Here is an 18446-nt window from a genome sequence, read left to right on the forward strand (position 1 = left end):
CAAGATCTTGATCTTGATTTTCTTTAGGACACATTTCTTCATGCTCTAAATTATCCTCTTGACATGGGGTTAGACTTTGGATATGCATGGGGGATTCTGACAAGGAATCAATGTTTTGGCATGAAGGAAATGCACTTTGGACCTTTGTGATGGATTCTGGCAAGGAATCAATGCTTGAACATGAGGATGAAGGACTTCGAATGGGGTCCTCTAAAACAGGTAATGGCAATAAAGTGCATGGTTGCATTGGGTCTAGTATTTCTGAAACATGACAAGGATGTGCATCATGAATTGGATTATCATGGCAATCAATTATGGATAGCCCTTGGGTAATTTCATCCTTGGGTGTATTGTTTGATGAGGACAATATGGAAGGTTCTTGTGAAACTTCTAGAGGTGTAGGGATAGATGCCACTGGAGAGTCAATTTTTTTGTGGGGGGATGAGGCATTGCTAGACATAAGTGTATTATTTTGATCTTCCTCAAAGAACTCACTTGGTAATTTGCTTAAGATCATTGCAATAAAGCCACCTTTCTTTCGAGGTTTTGACATAGTTGTATCTGGAATTTGAACTTGTTTGGAAAGGAGTTGGTTCTGGTCTGATGTCATGTTTTGATATTGGACTTGGTTCAATTGTTCTGACATGTTTGAAACTTGGCTTGGTGTGGGCTACAACCTTTGTTTTTGAATGTTTGGTTGTAGTTGTTGACATTGATATGTTGATTGAACTTGTTGATATTCCACCATTGGTTGAACTATTTGTTGACATTGTATAGTTGGTTGGACATATTGTTGAAATTGGACCATTGGTTGTGTCTGTTGAATATGTTGGACCATTGGTTGAACCATTGGTTGTATTGGTTGAAAATCTGATTGATAGTAAACACCTTCTTGTTCTTGTTGTGGAGGCACATAATGTTGAAATTGATGTTGTCTCTTTTCTTGAAATTGTTTCATCATCTCTATTTGGGAGAGGAGAGCTGGCATGTCTAATCGTTCAAGAAGAGATCTTACATCAATTGGCTCAATCTTTAGATTTCGACCTGGAAATTTTTGAAACATTTTGGACATTTGTGATCTATTCTTCTCAATGTTTTTCACTCTTTGTTCCAATATCTCCTCTTCTTGAGCTAGCTTCTCCTATAGTTTTTGTATTTGGACATTTACATCATCATGACAAGTTTTACCAATATTGCCTTGTTGTTGGGTTGGATATAATTGTGATTGCCTTGGATTAAAATTTGATTGCATTGTCGGTTGATATGTCAAACTTTGTTGCATCATTGGTGCTTGGAACCTTGTTTCAATAGACATGTCACTATGCAAATGCAATATTTTTGGAATTTTTCAAGGATGATATATGATATGCAACTAAATGCAAACTAAATAAATGAAAATGCAATCTATGGCAAGAATGCAATCTATGTTTTTGGTTATTTTGAAGATTTTGACAAACTTTTGAATGCAATTCTAAAAAATGAGACCCTTAGGAAATTGAAATGATGTCTAGACCTCAAAGGACAAAAGGACCAAGTGACAAAAGGACAAGATGACAATGTCTCCCCTATATGCTTGGATAATAAGCTAGGTTTGACGAAATGACATGGATGATAAAAGGACAAAAGGTTTGATAAGGTCTAGACTTCTTAACAATGACTTAGGGTTTATCAAAGATTTGGATTACTCAAGGATGACAAAACCTAGTTTTTGAGACTATATGCAAAAGGACAACTAATATGCAAATGACTAGTATGATATGATAATGACCTAAACTTAATGAAGAGACTTAAGGTATGCAAATATGAATGTATGATAATGGTATGACTTTAATGCAAGAGGACACATGCAAATGGATGACTCTTATTGATATGAAAAGGAGTATGACTTAGGTGAAACCTAACCTTGGTACTTGACAATGAATTTTGCAAAATGCAACCTAGGATGAACCTAATTGCAAGTGACATGAATGTTAAGACAAGATTTTGAACAATGTTTGATAATCATGTTGGAAGATGTGTTTTGAACCTTGTTGAACTTTTGTTGGATGAATGTCTCTTGTGTTTAATCTTATGCTGGATCAATTTGTCTTTTTCTTGAAATGAGATACAATTCAACTTTTGACAAGCAAAGAAGACAAGATATTTCAACTTAGACTCAAGACAATCATGCTCATTCCCACATTTCTTATGGTAGGCAAGGACATTAGGTACTTGAGAGGTAGACTTGTTATGGGATTCAAGGAGAATACATAGATGCTTGACCCCACGGGCTCCCCTCCACGGCACTCACTTCTCAGGGCAGCCAAGCATCAGTCCCCATGGAAATCTCCCCATGGCGAACTTAGTATCTCTTCCAAGTATCCGAACTTGTCCTTCTCAAGCAACTAGAAGGGTTTTTGGCCTCTAAAAACAAGGTGTTTAGTAAGGATTTCTGTTAAGCGTTACTCCTTGATGTCATGCAAGCGTGATTGAGACATTAAGCCCATCAAGATACCAAACAAATTTAGTCGCGCAAGCACGATTTAGACCGTGAGGTCCTACTTAGATGTTGATATGAGAAAGAGTTCAAGGGTCATCACTTCCCAAGTAACTGCAATTCCCACGTAACCCTTCCTTCAAAGCTTTCGCTCATCAGGTATTTGTTTATAGTGAGTTAGAATGCCAAGGTATTCTAGCCGTACTCACTTTGGGTCGTTCCCTTCTCATGATTATCACTTGCTTGCAAAAGCAAAGTGGTCGGGAAGGTAGGCCCTCTAAAGGTGACACACAATCAAAGACATGAGCATGGTATCGAAGATCTGGATTTCTGATCACCCTAAGAAGGATGAGAGCATACTCTCCTACTCCAATGTCACACTCAACAATCAAAGAAAAAACATGTTCATTCCAACCTATTTAGAAATCACTAGGTGCCTAAATATTAATTTCAAACACAAAGTTTAGTTGTTTCTCCAAGGCAACCTGTAAAACCCGAGTTAGAAGTTTGCTTTGTTGTCTTTGACTATCGATTCTGCATAAAACATGTTAGTAATTTGATTTGTTGTCTTTGCCATGCATATGCCAAGATTTTTCATAGATAATTAGTACCAAAAACCAAAACACAGAAAACAGAATGCAAAAACTAAACAAATTTCAAGTAAAACACTGCATTTTTACCTCTGTTCTGGACTTTACACATGCCTAGAACTCAGGACACAGGCACAGAATGCATGAAACAGGCATAAAATGTCTTCAACACAGGCACAAAATGCATAACACAGGCGCAAGTTGCTTCACACAGGCGCAGAAGTCTCCAGAAAACCCTGCACGACCCTGTTTTTGGGTTTTTGGCCTGCAAATCAACTTGAAAGCACTCAAAAACACCATAAAGGGGTTAGATGGTTAGTGTTCACGTCGGGTTCACCAATTAATGTAGCATAGGAAATAGGAAATCATCACAAGCAATATCAAAATACTAATCAATCACAAAAAGCTAGAATGCAATGAATCTATCCTAAGCACACTCAATAGAGACATGAAATCAAAACATTCAAAATTAAAGACATATGCAAACCAATGGTATATTTGAATGCTTCTTCATGCGGCTCCATTGTTCTTCTTTCTTCTCCAAATAGTTCTATTGTGGATCTCACCTTCAAGTGCATAAACCTAATTGTGAAAGCAAGATTGACATTGACACAAGAATACTCAAAGCGTAAATTCGATAGTCTGATTAGGGATTAGGGTTTGATTGAAGAAATTTATCCAATTTATAGACAAATTGGAGAGATGAACAAATTAGCATGATAGTGATTCGAATGGAAATTCAAATCAAGAATAGCAAAATTATGACATGTGTATGACAAATTGCTATGCAAGGATTTATGACAATTTATGACAAATTGCTATGCAAAGATTTATGACAAGAATTTGAAATAGAAATAGACATTTAGGAATTTAGGAGAATTTAGAAAATTAGGTTAGAAATGATGACTTGGAAATTAGGAAATTGATGAAAAATAGGTAAATTAATTAATAATTTCTCATTCATTAATTAATTTACAAAAATAGGAGGAATTAATTAGCCAATTAAATAAACATTTAATTGTGACAAGAAGACTTAGGATAAATAAATAAATTATTTAACCTAGAGGGAAAATGCCAAACAAGATTAAATGAATAAATCATAAAACCTTGGAAGATGAATTAGAAATGCAAGAACGACAATTAGGTCTTGATGTAAGATTGATTTGATGTCGATTCGATCATGATTTTGAATTAATAAATGATTTGATTGATAAATGTGCTGAGGAACAATGACAAATTGATCCAAATTGACATGATTGAAGAGGACAAGGATCGATGACAAATCGATCGTAAAACGACGAGATTGACAAGTTGATAAGAGATTGACAAGATCGACCAAATTCGAAAGCGAGACAAATGAAGAATGTAGAAGAAAGACTCGATGCTCGCAAATGATAAAGACCAAGTGCATGACATAGGAGAAATGTTAATGCTACGCAAAAACCTAAAATAAGGCAATGTGCAAATGTTAAAGTACAATTCTGCAAGAGTTGACCATTTTTAGGTGTCTACAATGCCATCATGGGATGGCGGGGTTAACACTTTACTAGTTCCTGCTACCCTGCAGCAACACTTTCCTTATTTGTGACCCCTCGTGGGGAAGCGGGGCATCATTTTCCTCAATCCCGCTATTCCATGACATACTCTACCGCCCAATTGATGACCCGTGGGGTGCACACTTTCTCCTTTGAAGCACTTCCTGCAATCCCTCGGTCTTTAGAAGCTAACAAATTATGAGTTACAGGATAGCGGGGAAGGACTTGCATACACATCCCGCTATCCTGCACTGCCCTAGGACACAAAGAAAACTTAAGTGAAAAATTAGCACGTGGTAACCTTCTATGGGTAAAGTGGTCATGCGTGGGGCCTGCCTAGGGGATTTTAAAAATCTTTAGGCCTTGAGAATTTTGCAACACTTAGTAATATAATGAAAAATTTGAAGACCTGCTACGATCAATAACTTCTAACGCACGAGGCTGGTAAACAAATGACAAGAAACCCTTCTGATGATGACTTAAAACATGGGCACCGACAAACGCAGGTGAACTACAAAATATAACATGGCCTGAGAGAACAAAGGGAAAATGCAGCAGGGCAAAAACCTTTTAAAAACCTAAACCCTAAGGATGAGAATAATATGCAAGGCACAATAAAAAGATAATTTTTAACATTTCCAATAGTGGCTCTAGCTTGGGGACGTTTGACCCATTAGGTCAAAGCAAGAATCCTGATCTTTGGGACAACAGACCAATCAAAAAACACCGAAATATTTACAAAACCCTAATCTAACCTATATAGAAACCCTAAACCTATTGTGCATGGAAAACCGTTAAGCAAAGAAATGCTTCAACAACTGTCCATGCACTGCCAGTTCTTGCATCTCACCATTCATATCTATGAGGAAATACGAATCCTCACCATTTTTCTCAGTAACAACAAATGAATCTAGCCACAAGGCTTCAAACTTTCCATGCTTGCCTTTATCCTGGGCTCTAGCATTCTAAAGAAACACCAAATCATTGATTTCAAATTTTCTTTCTAATGCTTTCTTATCAAATAGGTACTTACTTTTTTGTTGAAACTTCACATTCCTCCTATGAGCATCATTTATGACCTCATCAAGTTCTGCAAATTGCTCCATCCTCTCCTCCATTGGCTCAGGAATATTCCATTCATGCTCTTGAATAAACTTATATACTAGTAAGAAGTTGTTCATGGGCAGTCTGACTTGTGCACCATATTCCAACTCAAATGAAGATCTGCCTATAGCCTTCTTAACAGTGATTCTATCATCCCATAGAGTAATCCTTAACTTTGAATCCCAGACCTTTTTATTCTTTTCTAGAGTCCTCTTGATGATCTTTAATAGACTCTTGTTGCTAGATTAAGCTTACCCATTTTCTTGTGGGTGATATGGGGATGAATAAGAGATACTGATACCATAAGTACTGTAGAAATCAATAAACTCCTCAGATTTGAATCACATTGACTTGTCCATTATCAATATATCTGGAACTCCAAACCTGGTGATTATGTTATCAAAAAATCAACTACAACTTTACTAGTTGCCTGCCTAGTTGGAATAGCTTCCACCCATTTTGTAAAATAGTCCGTGGCTACTAGAATCAATTTATGTCCCCTACTAGATCTTTTAGCCATCTCCCCAATGAAATCTATACCCCATTGATGGAAATGAGCTTCAACATGCATAGGTCTAAGAGGTAGAGCTCCTGAATAATTCAGCTTACATAAGAACTTTTGGCAAGGCTCACACTTTCTGACAAATTCATGAGCATCCTTGAATAATGTAGGACAAAATTACCCAACACTTAACACTTTATGAGAAGTAGTTTTTGTTGTATAATGCCCCCCACATATTCCCAAGTGCATGTCTTTAAGCATTACTTGAGATTGATGTTTATCTAAACATAACAATAACAAACCATCTATGTTTCTGTAGTATAAATCTCCAGAAACAAAAACATACCTTTGGGCATGTAGTTTCAAAGATCTTTTCCGAGTGTCAATGAGTTCATTAGGACACTTTGTATGCTTTAGAAAATACAAAATGTTGGTATACCATGAGGTATGTTGTAGGCTACATATGTTATCTTCTGTGGTAGACAAAACATTAATTTGGGCAGCGTCCAAATTATCTTTTGCCACCAGATTTGCTAAACCCATGCCCTAGACCAACTTAGTAATTTGAATATCAATATTAAATTCCTAGATTTTGTTGATCCATCTACAAATTTTTCCTATTGTCTCTGACTGGACAAATATATCTTTTACTAATGCATTAGGAACATAAGCTATGACATGGACGCCCACAAGGTATGGTCTGAAATTTTTCATAGCCTTGACTAAAGCATAGGCTTGCTTTTCCATGATGTCATACTTGAGTTCTGCTACTTGGAGGGATTTGATATATAAAGAAATAGGATATTCATACCCCTCATTATTCTTCTGTAGCATAACAACAACTACAATGTGAAATGAAGCAAAAGAAAAAACCTAGAAGGGCTTGCTGAAATCTAGTACCTTTAAAAAAGGAACCCGTTTTATGGTCCTCTTGATAGCCACAAAAGCCTCTAAAGCTCTATTTGTCTAGTTTATCACAACCCCTTTCTTTAGCATCCTATAAATAGGTTTTACTATCTTAGCAAAGTTATATATGAATCTATGGACAAAGTTTATCTGGCCAAAAAAAGATTGGACGACTTTCATAATTTTGGGGATAGGTATCCTGTCAATGGAAACCACTCTCTCAGGATCTATTCTTACTCCATCCTTGGACACAATGTGTCATAGTATTTTACATTTAGTTACAACAAAGTGACACTTCTTAGGATTAAGAGAAATCCCGTACTCTAGTGCTCTGGTGAATACCCTTTCTAGATGTAAGCAATGCTCCTATGCTTTCTTGGAGAATGCTGTTAAATTATCTTGATAGACAACCATAATGGTGTCTATAATGTCTGAGAAAGCTACATCCATAGCTCTCTGAAAATTTTCTCTAGCATTAGTGAGTCCAAAAGGCATTCATCCATACCATAAAATTACATAGTGAATATTTTCTTACTATTCGTAGCCTTCCTAATTAGTCGTACATCACCATGCTTAGAGGAATAATTTTATTATCAAAAACCATTCCACACCCAATCATAGTATTTTACACTAAAATATGAATTCTTCTAATGAACACAATTAGCTACAACATATCCACTTTATGCACATGAAAGGGGATGAGAAAAAGACAAGGTTCAAGTGTTAGAATGATAGTTTCCAACCATAAAAACCAAAAAAAAAAGAACTAAAATCCTTCACATACATATCAAAATAGATTTAAAAGCACACAAAAGAAGTAATATCAAATGAAAATAAGGGAGAAGAGACTCTCTAAGATGCTTCAATGATGCCTTTGTTGTTTCTCTATTGTTTTTGTCCTCTCCAAGATCCAAATGAGTGTAGCTCTTAGTTTTTAGCACTAACCATGGATGCCAAATGGAGATTCAAGATGGTTGAGAAATGATACTTCCTATTGCCATGCAAATGCTAGAAGAGTAATTCTATGAGAAATCTTAAGTGTGAATGCAAGTATAATAACAATGCTAAAAATGCTTCCTCCTTTGTTTGAGGAATGAGGTTCTATTTATAGGCAAAATAGTTGATTGAATGGATAAGATTGATCTGGCTTGTCAAGGTAAATGATTGCATGATTCTCAATCCATGTGATAGTTTTCAAACCAATCCCATGTTGATGAGTGTCAAGGAGAGGGAAGAAGAATTTAATGCTTGAGATGACATGAGGGTTACCCTGGATGGTTGGGGTTATGGGATAAATTTTTTATCCAAGGGTAAATTTATTATCCAATGGGTAAACATTTGTGCAAGGTTTACCCATGGTTAAGCCTTGACTAAAGGGTCAAGACCCATGTAGGTTAGTGTGTTGAAGAAGCAAATAATTTATGACTCTGTAAGAGTCCTTCATGTGTGAGATGATGGGTTGGGGGTTAAGTTGGGATTAGGATTGTGAAAATGTTTAGAAGGGGGATTAGCCTAAATTAGAAGGGGTTAGAAGAATCTAGAATGAGGTTAGTGAGTAAGTGGGATTGGAAAGTGAGTGAGGATAAATAGGCTTTTTAATTAAATTTTTTAATTAAAATAGGGAGTGCAACTTGCATTTGTAGGAGAATGCAAGTGGATGGGATTTTTAAATAAATAATGATTTATTTAAATAGGGATTTGGTTAGGGATTTTTAAATAAATGTTTAATTTATTTAAATGAGTGGAAAGGGGAATTAAATAATTTTATTAATTTATTTAATAATTTGAACTATAGTTCATGTGATTGTTGGAAAATGACGAGTGATAGATGAAGAGGAAAACTAACCCTTTCCCTCAAAGAGATATGAGAGTTTCACTATTGATTATCCTTCAAGCACTTTTCACCATTACATTAGGGAGATAAGGGGTAATTCACTAGATCCAATCTCCACACAAAGATGATAGATTGAATTATAAATGAATTAAGGATGTTATGATGATCCCCTTATTCCCTTTTGTTTGATTTGAAATGGAAAGGAAATTGATTGAATTATGTAGTGCAAAAGTGACAAAGAATCGATTATAACTTGAGAACTGAATATGGGATGAAGCTATGCACTTGGATTTGGTAGTAAAATATCGATAAAAAGTCACCCTACAAATTTGACAAAAAATTGTCTAGACCGTGGCAAGAATGTACACGGTCCTTCGAAAAATCTGTGAAATGAAAAGGGTTTTTCCGTCTCTCCAAATGAAGCCCGAATCAAAAAGTACAACTGTGTACTTGCAACCTCAAGAGAGGTTGTAGTAGCAATGTTGATAGAAATGCTTGTGTGGAATTTAATGTTGAAAGGGATCTCCTCTTCAATGGTTGAATCCTTGACTTGAATGCAACACCTAGCCTTGAAGGGAGACTTGAGAATGCTCAATGCTGGAAAAGAATGCTTCGATGCTTGATCGCTTATGCAACTTGAATCTCTCTAAATTTGACCTATCCAACTTATTGAACTCCTGCAAATGAGAGGACAAATGCCTCTTAAATACATGTTTGAATTATTTGAATTTCATCATAGGCCGACATCGGGGAGATTTACCACTCACTGTACAACCACAATGCTTGCACTAGAAAGGTCCTGCCCCAAAATAGGGTAGGGATAGGGGTGCCACTCCCCCATCCTACTTTTGTCTCTAGGGTAGAGTGTGGACATAGTGATACGAAGGCCAAGGAAGAAGCAATTTTCACAAGCCGAGCACTCTCCGATCTCCAATCAGGCTAGAGGATTTGAGTTCGCATGTGTGAGGACCCTAATACAGTTGTAAATTGCTAGGGTCACAATTTTATGACACTACAGTTAGTAATTAAATAAATTTAATAGGAATAGAAGAATAGGCTAAGGTGAATTAATTAAATATAAATTTAATTAATAAATAAATATTAGTGTATTAAATAAATATTAAATATTCATTTAATTAGTGGATAGATTTATGTGTCTATATTTGTCCCTCTTTGAAATGGTGTCGTTTATCGTGTTGTTTCAAAGAAAAACTAATAGGCATGATAAAAATGCCCCAGGGATGTTAGTTAGTGGGTTGGTATGCCCTCTTGAGAGACGGGTTGAAAATTTCAAAAAATCGGGTGATCTCTCAAAATATAGAAAGAATTGGGGGGATGATAGAGTAGAAAAATTGGGATTAAATGGCAAAAGAGTAGAGGAACTTGGGGCTAAAATGGAGAAATGGCGAGCCTCAAAAGTTCTCAGGGTCTACGGTGGTGAGTGGGGAAAAGTGGGGGTAGGGCATATTTGGGCGAGAAGGGGTAAAATGGTCTCATTTGCATACTCCCCTATAGTGATCTAGATCTCTGATAGTGACCTTTTTGGAACATCATGTTGTAGAGAAGATGGTGTTTCCGATTGCAGATCACCAGTTTAAGTGCATCCGGAGGTACCAGCGGCCAACCAACTATGGACCCCCGGTAAGTCCAATTTGAACTTTTGTCATTTGAGTTCATTTATTGTGTTTTTTCCTGGTCAAATTTTGGGATGACAAAGGCACACACTTTTGTTGTGAATTGTAGTGCTATTGTGCTACAATGGCACTTTTGCATGGTAGTTTTGGCACTATTGTTAATATAGTGCTTGTGTATGGTAGGTTTAGCACTTGTGATTTTTTGAGTTTTGGTGCTTTCGATGTTTGTATGGGTTGGTGAATGTTGTAACACTTTTGTTTCCTAGTTGAGAGCTATTGTTTTATTGCAATGCTTTTGTAGAGTTGTTTTAGCACTTTTGAATTGGTATAGTGCCTTTGTGTGGTTTGTATAATGCTTTTGTGCTTTTATCCTTTTGGTGTAGTGCTGTTGATAGTTAATTCAATGCTATTGTCATTGTGTCAAATGCGGTTTGTTGTTGATTGCCCTAGTAGGTTTTGAGATGACGATAGTTGATGTCAATTTGTTTTTTAGGCTTGGTTGTTGCATTTTTCGATACTCAGTGTACTTGTTGAGACTAGGTAATTGATGTAAATGCTTGTTGTGCTCTAGGTGTATGTGAGTCGAGTTACCTGTTGAGACTTGAGATACTTGATAAAAAGTATTTGATGAAGTCTAGGTGTTTATGGATTATGTATAGCAAATAGGTTGACATTGTCGTTGATTGTGTTGTAGGAGGACTTTTGTGTGCTACAGATGCAAGAGAGACATCCTGCCATGCAACACCTGCATGACTAGTTGACTGACCTAGAGATCGATTGTGTTTGCATGACTGGATTTTTTGACATGATGCATCTACTCGTGATTCAGACGAATTGCAGATTACTGACTGTGCTAGCCGAGAGATGGCACAATGACACCTGTTCCTTCCATTTGCCGATGGGAGAGATGACAGTGACTCTAGAGGACGTGTGGAGGATCCTGCATATTTTGATTACCGGTGAGTTGGTGACATATGATAGAGCAGTTGGGGAGGCAACATTAAGATGGATCTTCCCTTACCTGGAGTTGGAGGTGTAGACACCTAAAAATGGTCAACGCTTGCGGAGTCATACTTTAACATTTGCGCATTGCCTCATTTTAGGTTTTTGTGTCGCATTAACATTTCTCCTATGTCACGCACTTGGTCTTTATCATTTGCGAGCATTGAGTCTTTCCTCTACATTCTTCATTTGTCTCGCTCTCAAATTTGGTCTTGTCAACAACACTATCCAGTCATGATTTTGATCGATTTTAGCCTATCGCGTCAATGTGCGTGCTCATTTGTCATCATTTTGGACATCGTCAATCCTAATTAGGGTTTTGTCCTCTTATCAATCTTGTCGAATTGTCATCAATCCTTATCATTTTCAATATTGTCGTTTTGCGATCAATTTGTCATTGATCGTTGTCATGTTCGATCTTGTCATTTTGCGATCGATTTGTCATCGATCGTGGTCATTTTCAATCTTGTCGTCTTGCAATCTATTTTGTCATCGATCCTTGTCCTCTTGTCAATTTTGTCATTTTGCGATCAATTCGCCATCGATCGTTGTCTGTCTCAATTATGTCAATTTGGATCAATTTGTTATTGTTCCTCATCAATTGGCGCATTTATCAATCAAATCATTTATCACATTGGTCCTTTGTTAATCAGAATCATGATCGATATCAATTATCTTCAATCAAGACCTAATTGTCATTCTCGCATTGCTAATTCATCTTCTAGGGTTTCATGATTTAATCATTTAACCTTGTGTGTCATTTCTCTCTCTAGGATTAATAATTTATTTATTTTATCCTAAGTCTTCTTGTCACAATTAAATGTTCATTTAATTGGCTAATTATTCCTCTTTGTGAATTAATTAATAAATGAAAAAGTATTAATTAATTCACTAATTTTCTAATTTTCATCAATTTCTTAATTCCTAATTTCCTAATTCTTCTTTTTCTATTTTTCTAATTTCTTAATTCTTAATTTCAACTTCCTCCTATTTTTCTCCTAAATTCATGGGAATGACATAGAAATTTGTTATAATTGACAATCAATCAATTCTTGACATAGAAAATTGTCATAAATTGTCATAAATTCTTGACATAGAAATTTGTCATAAATTGTCATAAATCCTTGCATAGCAATTTGTCATAGACATGTCATAAGTTTGCTATTCTTGATTTGAATTTCCATTCGAATCATTATCATGCTAATTTGTTCATCTCTCCAATTTGTCTATAAATTGGATGAATTTCTTCAATCAAACCCCTAATAATAATGAGCCTAATCAGATTATCGAATTTATAATCACTTTGTCAAATCACGCTTCGAGTACTCTTGAGCAATCATCTTGTCTACTTGATTTCATATTATGACCATGCACTAGTAGGTGAGATCTACAACAAAGCTATTTAGAGAAGAAAGAAGAACAATGGAGCCACATGAAGGAGACATTCAGATCTACATATGGTTTGCATAGTATTTACTTTTGAATGTTTTATCTTTATGTCTTTATTGAGTGTCTTAGGATAGATCATTACATTTTAGTTTTCGTGATTGAGATAGATTAGTATTTTGAGTTGCTTGTGATGATTCCTAATTTCCTATGCTACAGGAGGTATATGACAAGTCGGTACCTTTGGAGGATATTTCCAAGTTATATGAACCACTGCTTGTGGTGCTATCTGGGATTGTTGGAGGGCTGCTATGCCTTGATCGGAGATCTCATGGTTTGGTGGTCGATTGGGGACATCTGAATGAGCAGATGGTTAGTGAGGGCACCCAGTTTACATGGGGCCCATATATCTTGGCACATTTATACAGTGACGTGGATGATGTTGTTTACCATGGTATTACTTCATTGGTGGTTGGGATCACTTTGTTGCATATTTGGACATGGGAGCTCTTTCCCGTTACTTAGCCAGTGTGAATGAGGTTCAGGGTCATTGATCATCCCTATGTGTATATGTATGGCGGTATGATGACACATCCCTAGTTGGGGAAGCTTGAGTATTGGTGTTGTGCACTAGATCATTTGGATACAGTGGTGTGACACCCCTACTTAGATTGTGAGCAATGGGAGGATGATGCAGAGGTGATTCCATATGTAGATTCTTCTTGGTTTTGATTGGGCGCAAATTCTATATTATTGAGAGACATCTATCAAGCCACGTTATAAGATAGTTTGGGTGGGTCTAGGGTATGCCATGAGGATCGGGGGAGTATGCTTGAGTTGTTCGGGAGAGATATTAGTGGCATCCTGTATTGCCATATGATCAAGATTTGGTAGAGTTCCAGAGCCGAGACCATGGGCTTATAGATTAGAGATTGCAGATACAAGGGTCACAAAGGAGTATACACAATACCTACTAGCACATCCCTTTTTATGCATTTTAGATCTAGTAGAGCCAGTACCACCTTTTGAGGATGAACGGGCACCAAGACAAGGAGGGAGGAGGAGGAGATTAGATGGGGTTGGGGGAGGAGGAGAAGGAGGTGGAGATGGAGGAGGAGGAGGAGGTGGAGATGGAGGAGATGGGGGTGGGGGAGGTGGTAGGGGATTTATGAGGGGTAGAGGTGGTCACCCAGTGTGACTCTTACAATATACACCTGTATAGGAACCAACAGTAGCAGTGGGGAGGGTGGAGGTTGAGGGAGTAGTAGGTGCAAAGTGTTAGGTCCCGGAGACAACTGAGAGGGGGGGGTGAATCAGTTGTCAAATAAATTCAAACCAAAAAATTATTAACCAGCTTAATGCTTAATACTGGTAAACCAGTTAAGTATGCCGGTAGACAGTGTTAACAGTAAATTGCTATACTGGTAAGGATTAATGCATGAAACATAAACATAAAGTCATCCACAACACATGACACCAATATTTGTACATGGAAACCTTGTAAGGGGAAAAACCATGATGGGAAACCTTACCCACAATCAGATGATACTACTGTAGATAGTAAGTGTACATAAATGGGGTTTGCACATGCAGAAAGGCCAACAGCCTAGAGCTCACTGCTCAATCACAAAATGGGAGTCACACTGACTATAGTTGGATGGTTAAATCCAATAATAATGTACTGCAGAAAATAGCATCTTCATATGCTGGATTCAGTACCGGTGTAATGCTGATATGCTTTTACAAAAACCTAACTTCACCTTCAAATGATGTCTTCATGTATATCCCTCCTTGATCTCGCATATACCTTCACTTAATTCTTTTTCGCATTCCACACTTGATCTTACAAATAAGATCTTACATTTATATCATACCCTAAGACCAATTTTAGTAGGTCGGCTCTACAAGATATTACAATAAAAACATTTTACAAACAATATAATATCCGATGCAATAACCGATTGAACATGTCAGCTTAATGCATTTACATCAATAATAAATGATCTCCATAGCGTGCCATGCTAATCTGGAAAAGATAAACCTGCCAGTGTAACCCTAGATAACCTGGACCTATTTGCCGGTAAAAGTAAATATGCAAATATGAATATACCAATGATTAATTCTTCAAAATGAAGTGTCCACATGATGTCTTTGACATTACCAAGTGTCTTCCACATCATTCCAGGTATCGGTGAACATTATATCCTGCCGGTGAACCATGTACCAGTAACTGTTGCACAGTTTACTTGTTTGCCGGTAAATGTTGCTGAATCTCCAAAGTGCTATATTTAGTAGGTGTTGACATCAATGACAAAACCATACCAAAATACCAACAATCTCCCTCTTTGGCATTGATGGCAACACAAGATGGAAAAACCATCAAAGTGCCAAAACATAAATGCCAAATACAAAAACCAACAATCTCCATTTCTCCCCCCGGGAGTAACATGTGTTTATCCAAAGATTTATTTTCAATACCAATCTCTCCTAAAAGTGTTTTTTAAAATCTCTCTCCCAAAAAGATAATGTGTTTTTCCATAGATATCTTCCCCCCTTTGACATCAAATGCCAAAGTCACAAAATTCAAGTCCATACAAAATACCAACTACTCCCCCTGAGAAGTAGCTTCCTCATCAAATACCAGAATAAAGATTTGTCTTTTTAATTCTGCCGGTTGATGAGAATCATCAACTATCTAAGTCTCTACCGGTGGTGGTATGACTCCAAGCTGATCTTTGAGATACTCAAAAGTCTCCTTAGGCAAAGGTTTTGTGAAAATATCTACAAGCTATTCTTTAGTATTCACATAAACCAGTTTTATCTCCTTTTCTTCAACTTTTTCCCTTAGAAAATTCAGTTTGATAGAAACATGTTTAGTTTTAGAATGTAATACCAGATTCTTAGATATATCAATTGCTACAGTGTTATCACAATATATAGTAATGGGTTCCTTGCATTTTACCTTTATGTCTTTCAACATTTGCTTAAGCCATAATACCTATGTATAGTTAGTTGCTGCTGCAACATATTCTGATTCTGCTGTTGATAAAGATGTACAACTTTGTTTCTTACTCAAACAAGAAACTAATCTCTTTCCAAGAAAGAATGCTCCTCCAATGGTGCTCTTTCTATCATCTACATCTCCTGTCCAATTTGCATCTGTGTATGCACATAGATCAAAATTTTCATCTTTAGGATACCATAATCCAAGATTTGTTGTGCCTTGTAGGTACCAGAAAATCCTTTTTACTGCTAATTCATGATTTTCCCTAGGATTACTCTAAAATATAGAAACAATACATATTGCATTCATAATATCAGGCCTGGTTTGTGTCAAATACAGTAAACCTCCTATCATAGATTTGTATCTAGTTGGATTAACAGGTGTAGATTCATCCCTTTGAGATAATTTGTCATTTGTAGTCATAGGTGTGCTTACCGGTTTAGAGTTCTCCATCCCAAATTTCTTTAGTAATTCTTTCAAGTACTTGGATTGACTAAAAAATATACCTTTATCAGTCTGAGAAATCTGTAAACCTAAAAAGAATTTTATTTCTCCAATCATAGACATTTCAAATTCTTGCTGCATTTCAATAGAAAATTCCTTACATAATCCATCTTCTCCTCCAAAGATGATATCATCAACAAATACTTCAATAATCAAGATGTCATCATTAGTTATTTTGTAGTATAAATTGCTATCTACATTTCCTTTAGTAAATCCAATCTTCAAAAGATACTTATCCAACCTTGCATACCAAGCTCTTGGGGCTTGTTTCAATCCATACAGAGCTTTTCTTAACCTGCAAACCATATCATTGTCATCTATCAAAGAAAATCCATCAGGTTGTTCAATATATACTTCTTCTTCAAGATCTCCATTCAAAAATGCACATTTAATATCCATTTGATAAACTTTGTAGTCCTTGTGAGCTGCAAAAGCCAAAAATAATCTAACTACCTCAATTCTAGCTATCAGTGCAAAGGTTTCATTGTAATCAACTCCTTCTTTCTGAGAATATCCCTTACACACTAGTCTTTCTTTATTTCTGACAACCTTACCATCTTCATTAAGTTTGTTTCTAAATACCCTTTTGGTTCCAATTACATTTTTATCTTTAGGTCAAGGAACTAATGTCCAAGTATTATATTTCTCAATTTGTCCTAATTCTTCTTCCATAGCTTTAATCCAAAATTTATCTTCACATGACTCCTTGATAGATGATGGTTCAATTTGAGAAATAAGACATACCTCTTCATTTGCCAATCTTCCTCTTGTCATAACTCCCTTAAATTTGTTTCCAATTATCTGATCTTCAGAATGATTCAATCTTACATACCGGGGTGTCTTAGTTTGCTGTTGTTCTTCAATTATTGTAGAATCTTCTGATGATACCGGGGTAACTGGATCTTCATTCTATACCGGTGGATTCAGTATAGGTTCATTTGTCACAATTTCTGTTGCCGGTTCAAAATCTATATACCTTGAAGTTCCTCTGAATTGTTCATCAATCTTTACATTTGTACTCTCAACAATTTTCTGCAATCTCTTATTAAAATATCTATATGCCTTGCTCTTAGATGAATAACCAAGAAATATTCCTTCATCACTTCTAAGATCAAATTTGCCAATATACTCATCTCTTCTAATATAACATTTACTTCCAAAAATTCTGAAATACTTAAGAGTAGGAGTATTACCAAACCATAGTTCATGAGGGGTCTTACCGGTTTCACCTTTGATGTGAACTTTGTTGAATATATAGACAGCAGTGCTAACTGCCTCTCTCCAATACACATGTGGTAGATTTGCTTCTGATAACATACTTCTAGCTGCATCGAAGATAGTTCTATTTTTCCTTTCAACAACTCCATTCTGCTGTGGTGTCCGAGGTGCTGATAACTATCTTCTGATTCCATTCACTTCACAGAATGTATTAAATTCCTTAGATGTGAATTCTCCTCCTTGATCTGATCTTAAACATTTGATTTTCTTACCGGTTTCATTTTCAACCATTTCTTTGAATAGTTTGAACTTTCTAAGTGCTTCTAATTTCTCTCTGAGAAAAGTAACCCAACACATTCTAGAATAATCATTAATAATTAGCATGAAATATTTATCACTTTGCAAGCTTCTAGTTCTAGATGGACCACATAAATCAGTGTGAATTAAATCAAGAGCATTATTGGATTTGTCTAGAATAATTTTGAAACTAGCTCTAACTTGTTTTCCAAATTGACATTCCTTACAAATTATATTTTGAGGTTTCACAATTTTAGGTAGATCTCTAACTGCCTTAGAAGTACTGATTTTTACCATGCAATCAAAATTTACATGACATAGTCTCTTATGCCACAACCAACTTTCATCTATATGTGCAATTAAGCATGCCTTTTCACTATTATTCAAATGAAAGATATTGCCTCTAGTCTGATTATCGGTTGCAATTTCCAAACCAGTTCTATTCATGATTTTG

This window comes from Cryptomeria japonica, chromosome 5 (assembly GCF_030272615.1).
Source record: "Cryptomeria japonica chromosome 5, Sugi_1.0, whole genome shotgun sequence".
Lineage (NCBI taxonomy): Eukaryota > Viridiplantae > Streptophyta > Pinopsida > Cupressales > Cupressaceae > Cryptomeria > Cryptomeria japonica.